The 23,290-nt window shown below is 39.5% G+C and overlaps 1 protein-coding gene across 2 annotated transcripts in view; it reads left to right on the top strand.

Annotated features, from left to right (window-relative positions):
• Positions 1-4,329: 4,329 nt before the first annotated feature.
• Positions 4,330-23,290, top strand: part of LOC126918344 (uncharacterized) — a 79,807-nt gene continuing 60,846 nt past the window's right edge. The window contains exon 1 of one of the 2 annotated variants that reach the window (XM_050726145.1): positions 4,330-4,719. The gene's annotated coding sequence lies outside the window, so the exon portion shown is untranslated. The remainder of the gene's footprint in view (positions 4,720-23,290) is intronic. The other variant, XM_050726143.1, reaches the window with a different exon arrangement.

Raw genomic sequence — 23,290 nt, forward strand, 5'->3', positions numbered from 1 at the left:
ATATTGAAATTTAACGTTGAATTGTATTAAGCTTAATATGTTGTAACACTTTTAATTAAATGGAATAGTACTTATTAAATATAGTTAACAGAAACCCTTATTGCAATAGCAAAGAAAATGGTGCCAATTGCAGTTGAACCTCATAATACTCAATATATTAATTCTTTATTGAGTGTGTTTGAACTTCTCCAATCTTGGCACTTTAAAACCCTCGATTTAGCATTGTATCGACTTTGTTATAGCAACAGAAAGGAAGCTACAGATTGGCCAATCTGTTACAATTGTTGACGACTTTACACTGATGTTTGAGCTAAGTACGATCAAGCTGGAGGCATTGATATTCATATCTATTATCATATAAAAAAATAAATATCAAAGTTTTAACTCTAAAATACAACCACTTGTAAAATTTATGACTTCTTCGGATCCTTATTTTGTAGGCTTAAAATGTTAGGAGACTCTAGCCACAAATGTAAGCTTTTGCAGCATTAATGCGCGTTTATGATGAAAATGAGGATTCTCGAGGTGAAAACTCAATTGCGGACGCGGAAAACGATATTAAGAGACCGCGAACGTCTTGCTCTTTAACAATGGACATGTCAGCGTTGTTCGTTCCACTCGGTTTGTATAAGCACACCGCGACACGTTCAATGACCTTCCATCTAGTGAAAACTGAAAAACGGTTGGTCGCGGAGCTACGTGGTCGCGTACCACTAGAAAAGAATTACGACCACACTCGCGTGTTTACGGTCAGTTATACCACTTTTATGATTTACCACACTTTGAAGCGAAATTTCGAAGACAAAAGCATCGTTGAAATTGAACATGATGCATAGTCATGTCAATTACAGGAAGATTCTTCGTGTACTTCAGTGGCAAATAATTGCAAATTCTTTGAAACAACGAGAACTTTATGAGAAACATAGAGAACTTTATGAACTAGCGTGCGAATTAGTGCACACATAGCGACCTTTAACGTTCGAGTAGTTAGCCAGAGAAATGATTTACAACTAATAGCTGATAATTATAATTACGCTAATAATTCAAAGAATCAATTTCAAATCACAGAAATGAAGTGGCCAGTAACTCACGTTCGATATAACGCGATGTAGATCTCTGATAAACTTCAAGTACCGTGTATGCAAAATGTGCGCAGCAGGGGAGCAAAATTTTATTGCTCAGTGTCTACGATTTATAAGCACACCACTTTCGCTCGTTAGTACGCTATATAATTTTTCGCACAGGAAACCATAGAAACAACTTAATCGCAAAGATAATTGCTCTGTTTTCCTGATAATTCCTCTCTTATGCAGAGCTTACATGTGGCTACAATCTGTGAAGTCACAAAATACAGAAACGAAGGGATTCATCTGGGATTAACATAATATAAAAGGAAACTCGCTCTCTACGTGTCTCCGTTTCTAAAATACAGTTTTGTTACGAAGCTTTGGTGACTTATGATGGAAGAGTGAATCTTCCAAAACGAAAAGATGGTTATCTTGTCCGGAAGATCGGTGACAATTTCGTCTAGTGAAAGCATCATAGATGTCTGGTTATACGAATGATGTGGGTCCATCGAAACACAAATTTTTGTTACAACATGAACTTTCTCACATTTATTTGCAGTTCTGTCTGTTATATTCCATCTTGCTCCATCTTCTTGTCCTCCCGGATTGTTCTCTTTTCCTTTTTAACGAGCGTGTAATTGATCGCACCGAGCATTGTGGCAGGTGTACGCTCGTGGCAAGCAGCTCTGTTCGGTTTTTTTTTATTACTGTATTGGGATGGAGACATCGGCGTGTGTAATTATCATTCCTATCCGGAGTAATTACGAAAATTGTGTTTGGTGAAATTGGGATAACAAGTAAGATTTTAAGAAATTTTCTTTGATTATTTTTTGTCATCATATTTTCTATTTATATTTTATATTTTATATTCATAAAATAAACTACTTTATTTTCTCTCACGGTGAACGTTATTTTCCCAATTTTCTACAAAAATTAACTTGCGACAAAGAATGACAAGTTCCAGGAGTAAGTATTCAAAGTTGCGATTCCGATCGCTAGACAGTGACGGAAATCGCAGCTCCATCTGGGTTACAGGACGTATTCGAATCCATAAAAAGGCGAAATGGGGTCGCATCGATTCCTGGAAATATCCTATTACCTGGTGCTTCCTGGATCGACGATCTACCTTTGGCACAATGCTTTCACCGATTTCTGATTCATCCAGTCTTTTATCCGCATCAGACAACGCGGCGATACGTGCCAGATAAGGGGATTGCGATAACACGCGGATTCGCGGCGAGGAAAGCTTTTATTCGTTGATTGCCAGCGAATGAGGGTCGAGAGGGTCGAATCGGGACAACAGCCTAGCGATTATGGAAACTGGGTGGGAGGCGTCGTCGTTAATTAATGAATGCGCATCGCAGGCCAATTAACGAGATCATAAGTGCACTCTGGAATGGGTAAACACGTGACATTAAGTTGGCGTTGATGCCCAGTGCCATGTTGGAGGCGGCTCAGGGTATGCGTTAAACAATTGCTTGGAATATTAGCTTGGAAGCGGTAAATGACGTTCGTCGTGGACGTATGGTAACGTATAGCTTTGCTAATGTTTTTTGTCTTTTTAGGAACCGTAAGAAGGGGGGGGGGATGGCAGAAATTAGGCAATACTTACTCGCGGTTTCGGTCGTTTATTGGATAATCGCGACGAGATTGTTTCAACAGTTGAAATCATTATTAACCAACAAGTGTTGTAGTTATTTATGTATGTCTCCTCCATCTTTTCTTTCCTCTTGACCTCATCGATACGAGCAAAAATGAACAGGTAAAATGGGTTTAACATTGCGAGAGTTCGAATGATTGTTTAAATATGTACTAGTATTCTTAGATATGAACATTTGCATATTTAATCGCAAAAATTATGCTGGATAAGTAGAATTATTAATTACTTAAGAGGAGTGATTCTTGCGTGCAATAATTAAAAATTAGAAATGTTTAAAATATCGAATCAATACGAATAATGTGTATTTATCGATATGAGACGTGTATTTAACATTTAGTTGGTTTGAGAAAAGTTACAGAAAGTTTATAGGTCGAACATAAGGTTAGAACATATGACCAATAGGTTTATCGGCCTTTAACAAGTCGATAAGGCCACGACATAAGAAATGAAGCAAGGTCAATCTATTAGTAGAAAATTGCTCGTAGTTCTAAAATTATAAACATGTACAAATTATTTTCGATGGAACATAATTATTTGATGCTTGATAACAAACGTAACATTTCTAATATGATCATGCGAAGATATAATTTTTTCAAAATGTAGAACTTTTAAAGAGTTCTTATGAAGAAGCAATATGAAAAGCTGAATAAATAGATGATGAAAGAAAAACAATCATTCGCGTCTGTGTATTCTTATTGATGTACTAGGGACGAATATGTAAAATACAGGTAACTTATTTGTTACGCACGGTAGCATAAATTATGGCCAAATGTAGCTGACATAATGCATATGATTTGTATACAGCAAGATTCAGTTATCGAGAGGAAACCGAATATGAGTTATTATAGATTGCAACGTGAATGCATACTAATAAGGGAACGCGGATAATACGTGGCAGATGGACTAAAATAAGATAGTTAAAAGTATTTCGATAAAAACTAGAAATTATATACTAAGATATATAAGAGTATATTACAAATAATTGAAACTGAATATTTGTCTGTAAAATAATCGATTCCGTTGTTGCTTTTTTAAACCTCGTATAAGACAGCAGCCGTTATTCGAAACTGCCAATAAATATAAGCATTATATAATATGCATAAATATAAACACATAAACAATAAAAGATTTCTAAAGAAGTACTTTTTTCATTATTTGGGCGAATCGTTAAATCGGAGTCGAAATCAAGTGATTAATTTTAAAACGATCGCATTTCTCCAATTATTGAACGGTGTTGACCGGAAAGCCCGCCTCTTGAAACTCGTGCTTGGAATCGCGGCGCGTCGAGCGGTACACCGAATCAGGTGCGCACGCACCGTCCTACCAGCCACTATAAATGGAAAAGCTCGCGCGAATCACGGTGTACCGTGTGAATTTATGGAAAATGGAGGAAAATATTCGATGTTCGGACGCGGTATCGAACGAACGAACGAACGAACGAAAGAAGGAACGGTGAAACTGTCTGAGCGTTATTTCGAAGGGGAAGCGCGCGCGTCCCGCGTTCGGTGAACGAGACGATACAACTGACGTTAGTGGGGAGGGAGATCGAACCGAGCGAGAGGCCAAGCGAGAGTAACAGAGTCCGACAGAGACCGCGACAGAGACCGCGACATGACGAACGCCCGGCAGCACCGAGGTGCGGGCAGTCTGCGCACGGACATCGATCGAAGCTCACGTTCACATCCACTCCTCGAAATTCCCGGTGTTTTCTTTTCGATTCGTTGACACATCGTGAACAACCAAGGTCGGGACGCGAACCATTGCCACGCGATTTATCACACGTCTGCTCTCCGCTCCTGTGAGTCGTGCCTCGGTGTAGTGACACTTGTGCCTTTCGGAAAAAAAAGACTAAAAATCATCGTCGTCCTGGGAGACCGATTCTACTACCCTGCCAACTCCTCCTCTACACCCTGTGAATCGTCACACGTATACGCGTCGATCGAGCAGTAGCATGGTCCGCAACTAACCTCTATTCGTGTTTGTACTCCACCGGTGAGTAACGAATTTCTCGTGAGAATTTGTTGATTAAGGTTAAGTGGTAGCTGTGTCGCGATTACACCTCTCGGCGCGGTTTAACGTACCTCGATAATTGTCCTTGCGATTCGTTTCATTTCTGTCTTGATATTACAGCCTGTATCCAAAACATGTTGCGCTATAAATAACTGGTTTCTCAGTTTTGGTAGCTACAATTCCAAAGACGCGGCAAAAGCGACATTTTAACCCTTAACTGCTACTATATTATATGATTCTCGAGAACTTCAGACGTTATGGACATTGTCGCAATTTCACTCTTGATAAACACATGACACCAAGTGTCATGTTAACTGTAATCTTTGATTAGACCGAATCTTATAATTATGTCCTGTAAATTCAGAGTTTATCCAATTTATCCTAACACTTCGGGGTTACGATGATGAATTTCTCCCTCGAAGAACATGGTCTAGGGAATAAAATTCCCATCGTATCGCTAATATCTAACAACCGGGAAAAATATTGGGCGTATATCGTTCACATTGATCAGAGTCTTATATCGAAGGTACTCTGTTCATCGTTGCGTTGAAGCGTTCCTTGGTCTGCAATGTCCGCAATGCGTCGCATCGACGACGATGACGAGGAGGAAAGCAACGGTGTTTGCGACTGAAAGGCTAACCCTCCGGTGTAACCTCTAAAACGATTACGAAATCTGCCCACGGAGCATGCTTTCAGCAGCGGGACAATGTTTACGAGCCGCGATACGCGATGGACAATAAATGCGCGACAATAAAACGACTTTGGTACCGCTATTGTCCCGTATGCCCGTGGATAAGCGTGCTGGGTGCGTGTGTACACGAGGTGGTAGGATGAAGGGCTAAGAAACCCGGAGAGCCTGAGAAATCAAAAGCGCGTTATCCGTTAATGGAACGAATGGACCGCAAGAAGTGGGAAGATCGCGAGTACACCTGAAAACCACCTCCTCTGATGGTTTTGATTTACAAAGATCTAGGTTTGTACGGAAGATAGGTCTTGTATTTAGACGCTGGCGGCCTTCGAGTCGAAAATCCTATGGTTTCTCGTCTCATATACGCTGGTGTCTCAATGATTTTTGTCGGTGATAGATGTATATCTCTTGTTATTTTAAATTTAGGAAAGTTTGGAGAAGGCGAATCTTCTTTGTATTAAATATTCATTGGAATCTGTTTTTACGCCTGTATGTGTAGTTTTGAAATCAATATATCAAGGATTTATGTTTTGCAAGTTGAGATATCGTCCATATAAATATGAATTCGCATTTTTTTTTTCGAAAAGGAATGTCTATTTATGCAAGTTTCTTTGTAAAATCTCACTGCTCCACGTATATTCATTTAAGCAGGAATTAATGAATTATCATGCAGCGACAAATTTTTATTTAGAGTTTAAATTTTAAACATTAGTGTCATCGAAATTTGGCTACTTTATTTATCTCGAATATCGATATGCATGATTTATGTTTCAAAATGCTTGCAATATTTTCGATTTCCAAGACTCGAGGACCTAAAGTTTAATTTAAGTGTTAGCACCACTTATTTCTTAAATCTTAGCATACTACTTTAGGAAAATTATTACTTTTTATGAAACAAGAATGGAACAATTTTTTTACGCAATAAATATTCAATATACCCCAATTTTGAACTTGGATTTAATTATATCCGTCGATCAGAAAGTAAAATTTTGTTTGCTCTCCCGACCTGTAACGTGACCTTTAACGGTATTAACGTAGAAACATTCGGAGGGTCGATCGTTACGAATATTTTCTCAATGGAAATTTTGTACAAATACCGAACGTGTGGCTGAATCGAACTAATTGGGTCGTCAGTTTAATCCACAACCCCAAGCAGAATATAAACAACCATGAAAGCGGTCGATTCACTTTTCCTTATCTTGACAGTTGCTCCACATTAAGATCTCGAAGCACATTTGAAAACGACAGTCTTCACGTATTTCCATATTCGTCGTCCTTTCTCCGGTCCAATTAAAGTATAAAAGCGGTCGTTTCTTAAGAATTACTTCGACCATACGTCGAACGAATTCTTTTCTTAAATTAAACAACTTTACTTTTCCATCGATGAACGAAGATCGAGGAACTCTTGATTATACGCGAAGTCCCACCTTGCAATGTGTATAATTGATGAGATTTTATTTTAAGGCATTATAATATTATAAGACAAATACTGGACAAATTCGAAAACGAAGTCGATCAATTTATACTTTATTATAGTACATTGGATGTTAAGTCGCGACCATATCCAAAAGATGGTTTCTGTCACATAAAAATTCAATCACAAAAACGAAAATCGTCATAACAGTAAACCAGATATATGTAAGCTAACCAAAATCCGTGCAGAGAAAAGAAAATCTAAGCAGACTTATAAAACGTGAATTCACCTAAAATTCAAGTTCTTTGAACACGTGGTAGATGATACGCGATTCAGTTTAGCTACACATTCAAAGCAATTTCTAAGAGTTGTTGATTGGACAAGATGGTCATTGTTACCGTGCTTCGTAGTATCAGAATTACTACGGGTACGTCGCGACAGGGTAATTTCAGTACCTTTCCTGTGATGACACGGTCACACGCTATACGTAATCGCAACCGTTTATAATCGTTTGACGCCATATTTCAAAGGGAGTTAAATGGTTTCGTTCGCTTTCCAAATATTTCCACGGCCGGTGCGCGGAATTGCCGTGTTTCCGTATCTGGGTAGGTTGTCGTCACCTTTTATTGCCTTTTCATCTTCATCCCGTAGAGCTCTAAAATCACACGAAACATGCCGAAATGTTTACGGAGTGGCGATTAAGGCGGTGCGATATCATTTCAATGATTTACGCCTCGTGATGTTTGTCTTTGTTCAAACGGAGACCCGAATCTCGTTTGGTTTGTGTATCGTGGTTGTAAGGAGATTACTTTCATTTGCTGCCTCGTTGCGTAATCGAGTAAGTCTTGATGTGCGTATACGGAGTGTTTCCGAGTGCAAGAATAACGTTAGCTTGGAATAAAGCTTGGCAAAAGGTATACAATTTGGAGTTAAGGAATAATGAATAGTACTTTTTGAACGTCATATTATTTATCATGAAATGTAAAGACCATTTTATCGAATTAATTTATCGAACGATTAAAAAAGAATACTTTTAGTTGATAAAGGAACTTAATTACAATTGTAGTATTTGATAAAGTAATTGTTCAATTCTCTCTATAACAAGCAATCAAATCAAACATTAGACCAGAGATCATTACATTACAGTCGTCTTAGTTTTAAGGTATTTCAGGCCAAGAATGGTATGTACGGTTTCATTAGACGAGTAAAGCAAACAGATAATTTCTTCTGATTATTAGCTTTTCTTGGAATAATGAGGTCGTTGACACAATTTCAAATAGTATCACTTACACATGTTCCCATGCAAGTAAGATTAGAAATTTGACATAAATTTATTAACTTACGTCGTATGAACCTGTTATTGAAAAAAATTATATCCAGGTTACCTAAATTTACGATTTCAATACATATAAACAATCTGATTTATGATAGAACGAAAGTTTAAAATTGCAAGACCTGATACTTTTCTTTCCGTTACAAACATCTTTGACAAGTCTTCTTCCTGATCATAAACAAAGTGAGCTTCCTTCTACCGAAAAGCGTTTCATTCTATATGAGGGGAAACGCTTATGCTAATTATATATATCGAAAATCGAATAAAAAGATAAACAGGTCAAAAGTGAAGTAAAGTAGTACGGATAAAGCGAGGTGTCGAACCTATAATTTTGCATGATAAAAATGAAGCGAAACACGACTCTGTCAAAAAAATATTACGAATATAGAAATCGTAATGAATAAGAGGATAAATATTAACACGAGGAAAGTAGAACCTCATCGAACGTAATAATAGACAACATCGAGAGTAATGAGGCGGAATGAAAGTTATCTTCTCGAAGCAATGTTTTATTTACACACTCGGATGACACGGATTTAACTAGAAAATTAATTGAATATGCACACGGTACGTGTTATGAGTCCGTGTCTCTCGCATTGGCATACTTTCCTTCCAGTTCGCTAAACAGAAATTTTCATTTGTATAAATTTCGACAAATAGCTTCCCACGTGCTTTTGCGAGTCCGTGATAAAAGTACGGAAGCCAATGTTCTACTATTCGTTCCGTCAGAAATACTCGTAAACAGAGTTCCCAAGAAAAGACTCTCGCGTTTTACGAAATCTCTCAGCATCGATGAAATTTAATCAGCACACCTACCGTGTGTGGTAACAAATGAATGTCGTCAATGAAACTAATGAAAATTGCCTCGCGCAATTCCTATTCAGAGAATTTCTTTCGAGTAAAAAATTATTAAAAAGGAGGAATTACGAACGAAATGTATAGCTTCCGTGCTTATTTTTAATAATTACGTAAGAAGAGATTATTAATACATATTTGATTTCGATTCTCACGTTCGATTGGTGAATCTCATTGTTTTCTTCATTTTCTATTTTATTAGAGCAGACGATATTAGCACTTTTTAAAATTTTTATAAAATTTGATCTTGATGGAAGTACAAGACATTGTTATAACTAATTGGGCTCTGAATATTTAGATTTTAGGGCATACATAAACGAACTCGAAATAGAATTTTTTATACCTTCTCCTTCATAATTATTTATATTATTTTATCAATGCAAATCTCTCTTTCGAGAAAGGAAAGGATTCGCAATCCTACTGAAAGCATACGGGTTCAAGTTCCGTGACTTCCGCTTGCCTGCACAATCGCGTAGTCACATTTCCTTAATAATCGAACTTGAGTCAAGAATTTCTGTCTCGTTTAACGTGTATCATACTCTTCGCCTAACCATAGTAGCGATATATTCTACCTGTATAGTAGCAAGGTTGGTAGAAAATCCATCGTACGAACACGCATCGCAATAGAAACTCTGCCCCATCGATTTCGATTACGATCTCGATTCAGAGTGCTCGTACGCGCGAACCTGCCGATGAACCAGCGTTTATCGCCCGTAATTAATTCGCCAGTTAGCTGAAGATCGGGGCTTCGGTCCGAAGGCAATTAGCGATGCCGCGCGTCTAACTTGCTAAGAACTGTTTGTCGAGAGCGGAGAGAAAGTAAAGAAGCTTGCGAAACACATAAATTTCTTTGATCCCGGCTCGCAAGGAAATCGCTGGTGGGCATCTATCATGCGAGCCAGGACTTCATACGGTCCGATGAGTTTCTTACCGATTCACAACGGGCCACGGAAACCTGCTCAACACGCTCCCGCGTCTCGAAATATATTGACAGCGTTTATAGCCTGTCGATGAGCAAGACTACGTATCGTTTAATCCATGGATGACACTGTCTTCTCTCGTCTAAGGTCTATCACAACATCTAAATGCTATCACACTTCGATGAAATTAGATCGTCTACGCCTGTACCGATATTCTATTGCGCGTTAACGATCAGGGAAATTTTTGTTTTTCGGTGAGATAAATTTGGAATCGAAGTTACACAGTTTCATTTCTTTTGTCACGTAAAAATTGTCAATTTATTTAATAACTTTTTAGCTCCTCCAAGCCATACGGAGGACACGTGTATTAATTGACAATTATTTACTTAATTGTTTTCTTAACCTTTTTATACTATTCACCTTCTATAATCGAATGCTACTTTGCTACGAATTTTCGAGATGTTCCTTTTTTCGCTGAATTCTCTGAAAGTGCCGTGGTTATCTAGTATTATTTCTTTCATCATTCACTGCACGCTCTTGAGGACGCTCACCCTCGCATACATGCGTCACTTAGCCATACTTAAATTTCGTACTCGTGTTAAATAGTCACGGTAAGTACTTTTGTCTGCGTAATTTGCCGCGTAATTTGCGCAAATATAACAGGAATGTGACGATTTCTCAAGAAAAAGCAAAAGTGAAAATTAAAGAGAGCCCGAGGAAAACTTTTCTTGTACGACGTACTATTTTTAAAAGAACAAGATTTAAACATTCCATGACTCACCATCTATTTTTTGTTATTTATGCATACGTGAATAATCCCGCGACTTAAAAATCGTATCTTCATAGCTATTTCTGTATTTCCTTTAAATATAGCACTAAATATACGATTTAAATCGTTAATAAAAACTTAAATTGGTTGTTTAAGGGTTTTTAATTTTTCAAGGTTTTGTTATGTTGCGATTATTTTTTGCTTCGATTATTTTTGCTCTTAATATCGTGTTCTTCTCGCTCTCGCGAACGTCCTCGTATCCGCACAGGCTACGCGACAAAAAACAGCCTCTTGTATCGTGCGAATAACGCTAATTAGATCCGAACGAGCGTGAAATCTTAATTCTCCGTTCGCTTTCGAAGAATTTCGTCATGTGTGACCAGTTTTTCAATCTTTCTCTGGGTTAAACTGCTCTTCTTGTCGGCGATGTTAAACGCACTTAGTTAAAGAACATAGTTTTTCGTGTATTCGATTTGTAAATTAGCCGGAATATAGACGCGGAGAAACGTCGATTAATTAATTAACTTCGAAGTACTTAGGTATGTCACTTATGTCGATAACCGATCTCTCTGCGACATTAATCGCGCGCTTTCGTTTCCCGCAAAATTACGACCTTTTGTTCGAACGAGCCTTTGTGAAATACGTGCTCCTCTACGCACTCGCTCGCTCGTTCACGTTACGTTTGCGATACAACGTAGTAGATTCGCATAGCTGTGATACGAGGCTATGCGATTTGGTAGCTTTATATTTCTAATTGCAAGACCCGTGCAGACGCGTCGTTGCGATTTCATAGCTTTATTTACTCGCGCTCACGGCGAGTTTCGCATCGGGCTTAGATCTTGCGTAGCTGATCAATGATAATAATTGAGTGACGTACGCGCAGGAGTAAGTACGTATGTTCCCATTTGCGGAGCATGGCCAGTTTTTGCCCGGTGGTCGATGAACCGCGATCACCCCTCGCCGCATCGAGAATTGCTCGAAACTAATAATAACGCGCAAACATTAGAGAAACAGGGTAAAAGTAGAAGAAGGAAAGACGGAGCAAGAGATGAGAGGGCATTGGGAAGAGAGAAGAACAGAGCGGCATCTGCGGAACAAACGTTAATGAATTTCATGCGCGTCATTACATCCTGCGTTGGTTGCAATTATATCGCAATTAAACTATGACCCCATCGTCAACAATGCAGCCATTGTGTTAATAATTATGCTTTGGTATGCGCTCCGTGATCGGCTTTACGTAACGCGAACACGCCGTTACCGACGATCGAATACTAATCACGGTGTTTCGTCCAATTCTCTGAACGAAACGTTCGATGTATAATTCGTCTAAGCACACCTGTAAACGGATACTTAACGCCACGCCTGGTGAATCGCTCCAATCAACGGTTTCGAGAAATCTCCGCTCGACACTGGTTTCTAGATAGGAGAACGGAAACTAGCGTTGTTCGCGATACCATTTTCCCCAGCTGCGTAAAACACTTCTTCTCGGTCTGTGAAGTGCGATTTTGGTATTCGATCCTTTGACCATTACAGATGACTATAATCGTCCGGAAATTTACGTTTTTAGTCGTTTATTTATTCATCTATGGTAATATTTCGTGTAAACGTACCGACGTTAACACAATAGACGTGGTGAAAGGAATAAAGTTAAACGATGAAAGTTTAGAGTAACCAATACATTAAAAATTCGTACGATAATTGGAATATATGCAACGTCATTCTGTTCACATACGTCTCGACACGCGAATACTGGATTTCATTGTTCGTCTCGTTTTGAACAAAGGTTATCACAACGATTGCAAGGCTAGAAATACGCAAGTGTACAAACGTTTACTAAAACGGATATCGAAAGGTTTGACAACAGAGTACCCGCCAGTAATTCCGCTGACGTGAGTCTATTCAAACTTCCAACTAAATATCGAGAGCACTTGAGGCATATCGCGGGTCAATTGCAGCGCAAACTCATTCAGCAATTCAGAATATTTATCGAAAAACATACCATTCCACAGAATTAGCCAACTCTTCCGAGCTTGGTCGAAGCGTTCACAAGTGCGCTTTTCTCGCACTCGTCAAATCCTACCAGTATTATTCTCCTTCGAGCAATAGTACTAACTATATATTAACTATATACGACTCATGAAATCAAAGCTTCCTTCGATGATCTTTTACAGAAGACGGTAAACTTAAGCGAACGATACACGAGGAGGTTTCTCGTTACAAGCGAAAAAAGTGCGATATTTCGAAGTTGGCTTTTGCGAGAGGAAGGATTAAAGGGTGAAGGACACTCAGTGGTAGGAAGGCAAGAAAAAAGAAATGAAAAAAGGGAAACAGGAACGCAGTCATTCCTATCGTAAAAAAATCACCGACGAAAATACAATAATGCAAGAGAAGAGGTTCTCGCTCGTGCCATAAACCAAATCGCATCGGTTGACCCAGGTTGACCCGTTTGGGGATCTTTTGTGCGACACATTTTCGTCGTTTTATACCTTTTTGACGGGGGCACCGGTTCGGTTTGGTTCTTTAAACGGATCCCGGTTTGGGAATTCCTCAAGGTTCCTGATCCAGGAGACGACGACGGGTTAGACGAGATCGCGCGCGGGAGAGATCCTGTCACCTCGCCATAGGGTGGCCTTGCCGTGGCCGCGCAAAATAATCATATAACGTGCCTGACTGCATAGCTGCATACCATAATGTGCTCCTTCTGTCCCGTGTTCAACCGTGGTCCCCTTTCTCTCTCCTACCATTGTCCCGATCGACGTGACCGAAAATGGACGATCACGACCAGCCCGATCCTTTTTGTCCACTTTTACGACGCTCCAGAATGAATTCCGTTCACCGAGCCCCGCGAGCCTTCTCCGCTCTTTTTATTCTTTTTTACTCTTCTGATGAAGTTATTAATGTTGACGCTCGATGGAGCCTGTAGAACGACGCTTTGCTTTGTTTGCGAGAAACTCTCCATAGATCGCTTTCACCGTGAGTATATTGGATGGATTGGATTGGGATTATCGTCGGGTCGGGTGCAGATTTTTTATGATACTGAATTTACTGATGTTCAGATCGTTCAGTAATGTACGTCGACGAAATTTACGATGATGTTAAAATTTTTAGGAACGGAAATAATAATTAGACATATTCTTAGTTCTTTAATCATCGATCGATTAACGATTAGAGAAGCTAAGTGTACTTTACAAAGATAAAGTTGATATTGAGACACACAGTAGTTAACTGACCGTTAAAGCTGAAGAGGGTTGAGGTTGAACTTGTTGATTTCTGCAAACCTGAATAGTAATAAAATCTCGCATTTTAATGCGAGAAGATACTATAACATACAATTGTACCTGTTTGTTGAATCATAGCGATAAAATGTTGAACGAAAAGCTTATAAATGTATTAACTACTGTATTTTTTTGTCTGAGGTTTGTTTTATATCATGTATTGGATTACGATTCTTTGGAAACGAGTATTTGTAAGAGAAAAATTTATTAGCGCTATACTCTGAAAAGACACGATACTCTAATAAACTATTTTTACTTCACGATACAAGACGCGTAATATATTTGCTGGGAAGCGTGGTCTAATTCTGACTGATTGGGACACGATTCACATCATATAAAAAATTGATAAAGTACCAAAAATGCGACGATAGCGGGAGAGTAATTAGTTTGTCGCAAATGATCGGAGCATCGAATGGAGTCAATAGCGTGCGCATAACTCTTGCTTAAATGACAGTTCCGCGGCAGTATCTGGCTATGAGAATTGCCGGAATTAATAGATACGTTTTGTTAAATCTGTGTGAAGTTTGCAGTCTGATAATTTGCGTCAAAACACAAATCAATGCCAGTTTCCGTTGTTGACGTAGACCGTTAGCGAATTTACTAATGGGCTCTCGCTTCTAACAGAGCCCCCTGCGAGATCTATCAGTCCCACGTGTATTTCTTCTGTGACAACTTATCTTCATGCGTGTGACTTGAGATGTAAGTTGGCCCTATACAGGCGACGCCGGCAATGCCAATAAATATCTCTATTCCGTTTAGCCGCGTGTGCCTGTCGTTTCATCCCTCTTTTCATTTCGCTTTCTCGTTCTCTCTACTTAGCTGGTTCGCGTACGATCGATATTCTGTCGTGCCGTGCACGTCCAGCATCTCAGATACGCGGTATTTCAGTAGCATTGATGCTTGGTGAGCGAGCGAGAACACGGCAACAACGCGTGGGAATATTTAACTCTTTGTGCGTGAAGCTCCACCACAAATGGGGAAGATTATCTAGTAATCTGGCTCTAAGGATGGTTTATGGCGACGCGTTGCGCGTAAATAAATTAATGTCTTTCGATGATTTTATCTCATTTTGGTTTAGAAAGGCCAAAAGTTTGACGAACGGATTTTTAATATTTTCGATAAGACGAAATAACATAAGGAAAGTAGCACCTAGGTTTCGTATCTGGGAACAACGAAACTAAAAGGTAGCTTCCATAACGTCACATTATTTATTCCAAAAGCGTTTTCCAGTTATCGTAGAGATCAAAAGTCTGCAGCCAAGTTACTAAATCTTACGTAGAGTCAAAAAGTCCTTTCGGAAGCTGTTTCAACATGTTGCGTGGAAACGTGCACTGGAATAATTTCTTTTTAATCTTTGGTATTCATGTAAGATTTACTGCGTTTCTTACGGTGCATATGTAGTTAGAAAGTCGACGCATGTTTCCGTTGATGCATCCGCCGACGCTTCCGCTCCGCGGTACCTCGTTCACGTCTTCGCGAATCCTAGATATAGGTACCTATGTAATGTCTGCTGCTTCGATCTAGACTGATCGTTTGTAAAGCGTCGAACGTTCAACTTGAAAACGTGTTGTCTTTCACGCTTCAATTTGCATATAATTTCACGCCACAGTGATTTCTTGTTTCGCTCTATCGAATGAATTTCATACAAAACTAGATTTTTTATGAGACGAATCGTTTTTTCTGGATATGTATCTGTATATCGTACAATTTCACGAATTATATATGTAATTTAGGAATACGTAATACTCTATAAGTAGAGTTTAGATTCAAGCCTAATAATCAATAATCGCAATTGAAACGTAATATCTTGGTCTGTAATAGTAAACTCTTTAGAAAGAAGCAGTGGCTACTGGTAATTAGAAGTAACAAGTTGGAAAGCACGAAGAAGTCAAACAAATGGAGAAAAAGTTGGCGTATATCTAAATACGATAGATAAACAGCTATTAATGAATCTATTACAGCTACGTAAAATTTATAACCAAGAATGTTTACTTTCAACGGTACACGCAGGTTGGTTTTGTATAACATTTCAAAGCTTCGTACGTTTAGAGAGATGCGCGCCTCTCGCGAAAACGACGAACGTTATTGATCGATAAAACCGTGCGATACATTATACACCATCCAAGTGTTCAGAGAAGTGAAAGTCCGAAGATATTTTTAATTACCGAGAAGATTTTACGAACTTGCAGAAAATTCAGGAAATCTGTGCAGTTGTTTTTAATTAATTACAAGTTTTACGATCATACTTTCAAATCTTACTCGCGAGTAGTTTGGAAAGTAAACTTTATTATTCGAACTATCCAGTACCAAGCATACGATACGATATTGCCATTTTCATTAGGAAATGTTAAAGGAACGAAGAAGAAAGATATTCACACTAACATACGCTATTTGCATCGTGCACAAATCGTAAATCACGTTTCGTCACTTCGTCAAACACATAGGATGTTCTAAACGCAAGCGCGTGGTCACTGAAGGCTAACTACTCGGCGTAATTATATGGCCCGAGTACCTGGTTCACGGTGAGATTTCACGTTCGCCAGATATTGCGAATGAATCATTCGCCGTTTGCTATGCAACTACGTTGAATTTGTGACAGAGAAGAAAAGGATCGATGGATCGATCCACGCTCGATTCCTTCAACGCAACGCAGCGGATCCATCTGTGCTCCCGGAACAGTTTATCGTTCGTTGCTCCCATTCGTAGTTCGATGTTTCCTCGCAACTAGCTTCCTCCATATTTCTTCTTTCCTAGTATTCTCGCGATTTTCCTATCACAATTCAGTCTCTAAAATTTTTAACAGTTTTTTGTTGCTTGAATTTTTTTCGAAAAATGTAGGCGTTTAACAAGAGGTGTTCGGTCTTATTTATATCTTACAACGGGTATATTGGCGAATCAAAGGCAACTACCAATCGGATGTCCTTAATGGATTTACATAATGCGTTATTAGTAAGAATGTTTATCGATCGTGGGATCTTGCTCCGAAGGCGGTCGCTATATTTAAGCCGAGTCCGTAACGAGTTAAGGGATACGTATAAGTAGTTTTACGAGCTTACGTGCAGATTCTTACTTGAGTTAGGATGGAGAAATGATTTTTGGTACGTTAAAGAGGTTTCTTGGTTAGGGAGAGCTTTTCGTTTTGCATATGTTTGTTATCTTGGAAATTTCTCCCTGCCTTTTTTAGTGTGAAATATTGTTATTTCAAATAAGAGCTACACATGAAATTGATAGAGAAAAATTAGTTTTCGTACTGTGAGAAATTCAGTTAATTTACATACTCATTTTCGGTAGAAAATTCAACGAGGCTTTTCAAACTTTAGTCCTCTGCTCTTTATGAGTTATATCGTGCCGCTAGTTTCCACCGAAGCTTCGTAAAGTGCTTTTATCGCGACTAAGATGGAGTAAATATACTTAAGCACTCTCGTATATCGTGTAAAATCAAGCAATAACAGTAAATTTTAATTACGAAGTTTCATTTCAAGTATCAACTGCGTGATGCAAGATAATAGGGCCATTGATTGTTTAAGTTAAACACAACTAGCAACCTTGTTGTTCTTTATGAAATTATTTCTATTATATCATGTCCGAGTGTAACTTTATTTTGAAGTACGTAAGTGTTTTAAGGGCTCCTTCGCCCTTCCTTTCTAGATATGTGACACTAATAAGCTAATCTCCCATAATGATGAAATCACTTATATCGATTAAACCTACATCAGAGACTCTATAAAAACATACAGTCGAACGACATTCGCCATAAGACGATCCGTAATCTCATCCAGAGCATTCTTCATAACAGTATCTGCCATTAAATTTCCTACGTTCCAATGTACTAGATATTTTCCGACGTTCCAATGTGCTAGATCCTTTCCGACGTCAAATTCCAACCCTGACATCGAATGGCATGTCCACCGATTTTCTTGCTAGAGCGCGAGCCGTGTGGTAGCAAGTTGCAGGAAGTACGCGAACGCGAGCGCGGTTCGACTAAACTTTCATTTGGTCGCGAATCTAACGGAGTTTCTCGTGTCACTTGGAGTAGTTGCTGGTCTGCTGATGATAACCGTCCCTGCCACCGCTTCCATCGTGGAACGTGCGCTAATTTTTTTGCGAGAGTGCACTCGCTCTGACGTGTGTGCAATGGATGCGCGGCCGGCCACTGACAGAGGTAAACTACTTGGCTGTTCCAACGATGTACGCTCTACACTCTACGGCATTCCATGGTCGTGGTATTAAAGTCCCCGTCAACATTCATGTTGTTGTCCCCACAATAATTTTCGTCCGCTGGAAAGAGCATCAATGCGCGATGTCGTTCAGATGCGTTACGCTCCACACGTTCGATTCGTAGCAAGTTTCGAACACCGGAAACACGTTTCAACCGTGCCGCTTTCTACTCGATTTTTCTTGGTTCCTCCGTGCTAGGGCTTGACGAAGATACGTCATGAATTTACAAAGCAATGCTACGGATTTTACGCGATTGCATGTAATTGGAACTGGGAGAATCGCCTGTATCGATCGTCGAGCAAATAACTCGATCGTAGAATTTCCGAAACCGTAGTTTATCGGCGCAACAGTTTGCGAACAAACAGTTTGATCGGTCGAGGAAAGAACCGGGATGTTGTTAGCGGTTTTTTGTTTCCTCCTTCGAGATGCCCGAGTTTTTAAAGTGCTTCGCGATCACATCGATCGGTGCGTAGGTTGTTGGGTAAGCCTTGGGAAAGCTTACGACATTTTTTTAAAGTATCTCTGTCAATGAATAGAAAATGAGATAGAAGCTTGTAATATTTATCAGTTGAACTTGACACTGTATTCACCGAATAATATGATATCACTCGGACCGCTTGGATCGTTTACGAATCAAGTCGCGTAAAACTCAGCCCGTTGGTGTGCTGTTATGATATTTGATTGGAACGTTAAGCTACCGGATGTCTATCTTCTGAATCTTTAGTTGGCACTCGTCTCAGTGTATATATTGGTTAATTTCTAGTCGCGTGACATTTGCTTTACGAGTAGTCCGGTTAGTTGAGGAGCAACTTGTTCGAATACACTCATAGTATTTCTTGTGACCGTTTTATGTTTATCGTTTAGAAGTGATACTTCTTGATACACCAGTTAGCTGAATCGTTATCGAGAATTAATTTTTACCTTTTCTTTGATACTTCTAATCGTTATATGTATATTTATGAAACAGGAATAGGCGGACTATTTTTAGATAAGCTAGAAATAGATAGCATAGATAAAGTAATAGCAAAGCATAGATAAAGTAAGAAGTAATTACAACGTATTGTGAAAAAGTTAGACAAATAACGAGTATATTGTTATCGATTTCATTAATCGTTAGAATTACCTACTCCTCGAACAGACGAAACATTCTCGGGCGTTAGTCATCATTCATGTCATCAATTACGTATCATCCTAAACGTACGCAGGGCTTGTTCTAAGGAATCGACCAGTCTCATCGAATGTTATTGAAGATGAAAACGCGTTACCCTCCAACAATGTGCGTGAGTCTCGACGATCAAGACTGAGACTGGCGTTATTTTCGCCCGTAAAGATAGAAAAGCTCTCCATAGGCGTGCCGGAGGTTGGCAAACACGTTTTACCAAGACGGCGAGTGCGAGAAATCAAAAAATCCATCGCATCCAAGCACCGCCCACATTTAATTGCTATCGATGAATCGCGGTCACTCGCAGCGAAATAATAAAAAATAACCAGCCAGCAATGCTATGGAATCTGGAGTAGGGTCGATTTTACTTCGCATTATAATTTTATGGCATGTGTACAGTCTCCATTGCGTTTTTTCTCTACTTGGTTTCTTTTTTTCTTGCCTCGTTGCGAGCAACAGATCGGTCGTCGACATTCGAACGGAATACACAGCGAGCCATAGGTAATCGAACGGTGGCGAGGCGATTCGATTGGATATCTCGCCGAGTTGAACATTAACACACTATTAAGGCGCATAGAACGACTTTGATAATCGTTAGTGGACTGGCCAGATACAGGAAGAGGCAAGACGAAGAAAGAGGAAGAGAGAAAGAGCGAGTGCGCAATGAGGGAAGTTGTCGATCGAGACCGATTGACCGAACTGATAATGCCGGCAACTGGTCGATAAAGACACAGAAATGTCGCCATGCGATAACATAAAGTCACAGAATATTTCAACGGAGGAATCCTGGGAATTAAAAGAATTAACCGTGACAGCGGGCGCGCGAATGCAGATCAAGACTGGAAAGAGACGGACATCGCTAAGAGAAAATACGAACAGCAGGAGAATTAGTCGCTATTGATGAAACGAGGCGACAGGTGTAATCTGACAGGTTTGGGTAGTTTTTCGTTTTCTTTTTCTCTTCTATTTTATTGAATGCTGGCAGTGGCAAGTAGCATTGGTCTATGTGCTTCGACACGTTTAAAATTCTCCACGAAGTACTGGCAATTTTCCTGGATTTTTTCTTCGTCTCGGTTTAACTGGCTTTTGATAGTTTTAAAGGTAAAGACTTTGTGGCTGATTTAGTCAAGCCCGATTTCTTTATATGCGATATGCTTGAGAAATTTTACTTAAGGTTTTCTTTGGAAAATGCATATTACGAAGTTACTTCCGCGTATTACGAAGTCACTTATATCATAAAAGAAATATGTATATTATAGCACTCTTTCAATCGAGGAAATTATTATCGAGATAGATATTATTTCAACTTTTTTGACAATGAGAAGATTTCATACCATATTAAGAATGTAAAGTAGAAGTTTTCTTTAGTTTCACAAGTAAAGGTTTCGAAGAACGTTTTCAAGTTAAAAATATCTGAACCACGCGACAAAAGGAAAGAGAGAGGGAAAAACAGCAGCATAAATTGAAAAAGCGAATAGAAACGAATATAATAAGACAATTGTTTCTGAAGAATAGCGTAACAAATCAAGTTGGAATTCGAAGTTTTTACACTACAAAACGTCAAAAATAGATTACAAAGAGCGACTACGGACAAGAATGAGAAATAAAGAAGCGAAAATCCTGGCTACGAACTTGAACGGAGACGATTCGGTTGAATGGAGATCCGATCGAAGCGTGTCCGAAGCCTCTTAAAGTTTATCTACCTGGTCCTAAAACAATAACGTTTGGCACAGGTGCAACGCTGCCAGTGTATTTCGATCCATGGTTATGGTCCTTTTCAATCTCCGTTGGTCGTTGTTCGTTCGTGTCCTGTGCACCACGAGAAATCGGTTGTGGACCTTTGATCTTTTAGCTAAAGTTGTTTCTAACTCGATCCAATTATGTGTATCGATCGTAATTATGGATTTAATTAGACAGCCAGACACGCTTGATAGGAGCGTCGAAACTGTGTGCCTCGATTTAGGCCGCCTTGATACCTCCATTCGGATGATTAATTACCTTTGATCTCATTTATGAACTCTGTCTTTATTTCGATGTCGATGGTCAAAAGATAAGCTCGATATATAATACATATATAATGCTTTCGATACTAGGACTTTTGTGGTATGTATATTTGCGAATAAAATCTGTTTATTGGACAGCATTCAAACAAGTTTTGAGAGCAATTGCCTCGATCGAGGGAGTACGAATTTGGATAACAATGTCAGCTTGGAAGGAAAGGATGTATCAATTTTATTTCTCGTAAAGTGATTGGATCGAAACAAATTTGCATTCCGTGTGGTGTACTTCCGCAAGAATATCGTGGCGGGCTGCGCAAAGGTGCCTCATGGGTATTTCCGGTCTACGTGTGTACGTAGAATGTACATCGAAGGTTTTTCAAGCGGGCGGACAGTCGGTGCCAGAGGGTATTCGAATCATCCTTTCTCGTCCAAGCGGAAAGGAGCGGATACTCGGAGAGAAGAAGGTGGTTCTGCAGTATGGACCACAGGATGCGCGTCATTGCTTCTGGCATATTCTCGATCGCGATCTTTTGTGTTTGTTCTTTTTCAGAGAAATTATATGAATTGATTTCTCATCGCAATCGACATGCTCGAGAATATTAATAGATGGACGACAACATGAACCGGCAAATTAACGTTTCAACGTTTTTTTATAAACGGTGCGCATCTGTAGACGATGTCTGAATCGAAGTGCACGTTGAAGGGATACAAAGCGAGCAAAAAGTAGAGGATACGATACGCCCGATATCAGGCGGGGAATGTTCAACCATGAAACGTACCTGATGAAACGAAATGGCAGAAATAGAACTCTTGCAAGATTGACTGCGAAGAGGAAGAGAATCATATGGCTGGTTTGGCCTCTGAAATTCAACAATGAAACTCGATTTCTCATTTTCCGGATTATAGGAGACCCAACTTTTCAGATATTTTGATCGATACATTTTCCTGAAAAATTCGCTTTCTACGTAAGAGGGAAAACTCTTTTGTCAAAATTATATATTATTTTTCATAACGTCAGAAGAAGCTTAATCGTTCTTAGTGTTATTAGCGTTGTTAGCGTTGTTAGCATTGTTAGCGAGCATCGCCAAATGTAACAATCTGCGATGTATCGATAAATGAAACGTACCGATTCGATTGATTAAGTATCATACCGAAAGACAAGCAACTTATCAAAGGGCGTGTTATTTGAGTGTTAAAAGTCACGTGTATTTGCAGTGACACAAATTACTTTAGAAAACCTTCATTACATCCGCTTTACATAGCTCCACCGACTCGATGATCGCACGTTATTGACACCGGACATCGATACCAAATATTCGCTATCGTCTCATCCACGGTGTATATCTAGCGGTGCGTAGGCCGTGAAACAAGCATGTTCTCATTCTTGTATCGCATCCGTTTGGTCGTTCAGCCTAGAGACTCTTCCATCGATAACGCCAATCCGACCGACAGGATGTTTTATTCAGGGGAAATTGATCTTCCATGGTCTACTCTATATTATGTGTCGATACACACACACACGTCGCATATATATCGCGCAGTGTGTAACTAGTATGGATATAGCAACGATGCACCGATGTGTTTCGTCGCGTGTTTCATGTGACACCATCCAAGATGTCTGGAAGAATTAACTAAGAAGAGTATAACACGTAAGCCGTATGCTCGGGATGACATGTGGCAATTTATGGGGAAAAACTATAATAACCGTGGTGATGTGAGGTGCATCGACGTTGCGACCCGTGTAAGCTATATAGGCATACACTGGTGGATATACATACATACGTATACGTATGTATACTCATTGACTCTCGCGGTCGTATGGCGAACGGAAGTTAATACGCGGTGCTCGCGCCTCCTGGTTTGTCCGGGCTTGAACTTTAAGCGGGCAAAAAAGTAGACCACTCTTTGCGTTGCAAGAT

This window comes from Bombus affinis, chromosome 7, assembly GCF_024516045.1.
Source record: "Bombus affinis isolate iyBomAffi1 chromosome 7, iyBomAffi1.2, whole genome shotgun sequence".
NCBI lineage: Eukaryota > Metazoa > Arthropoda > Insecta > Hymenoptera > Apidae > Bombus > Bombus affinis.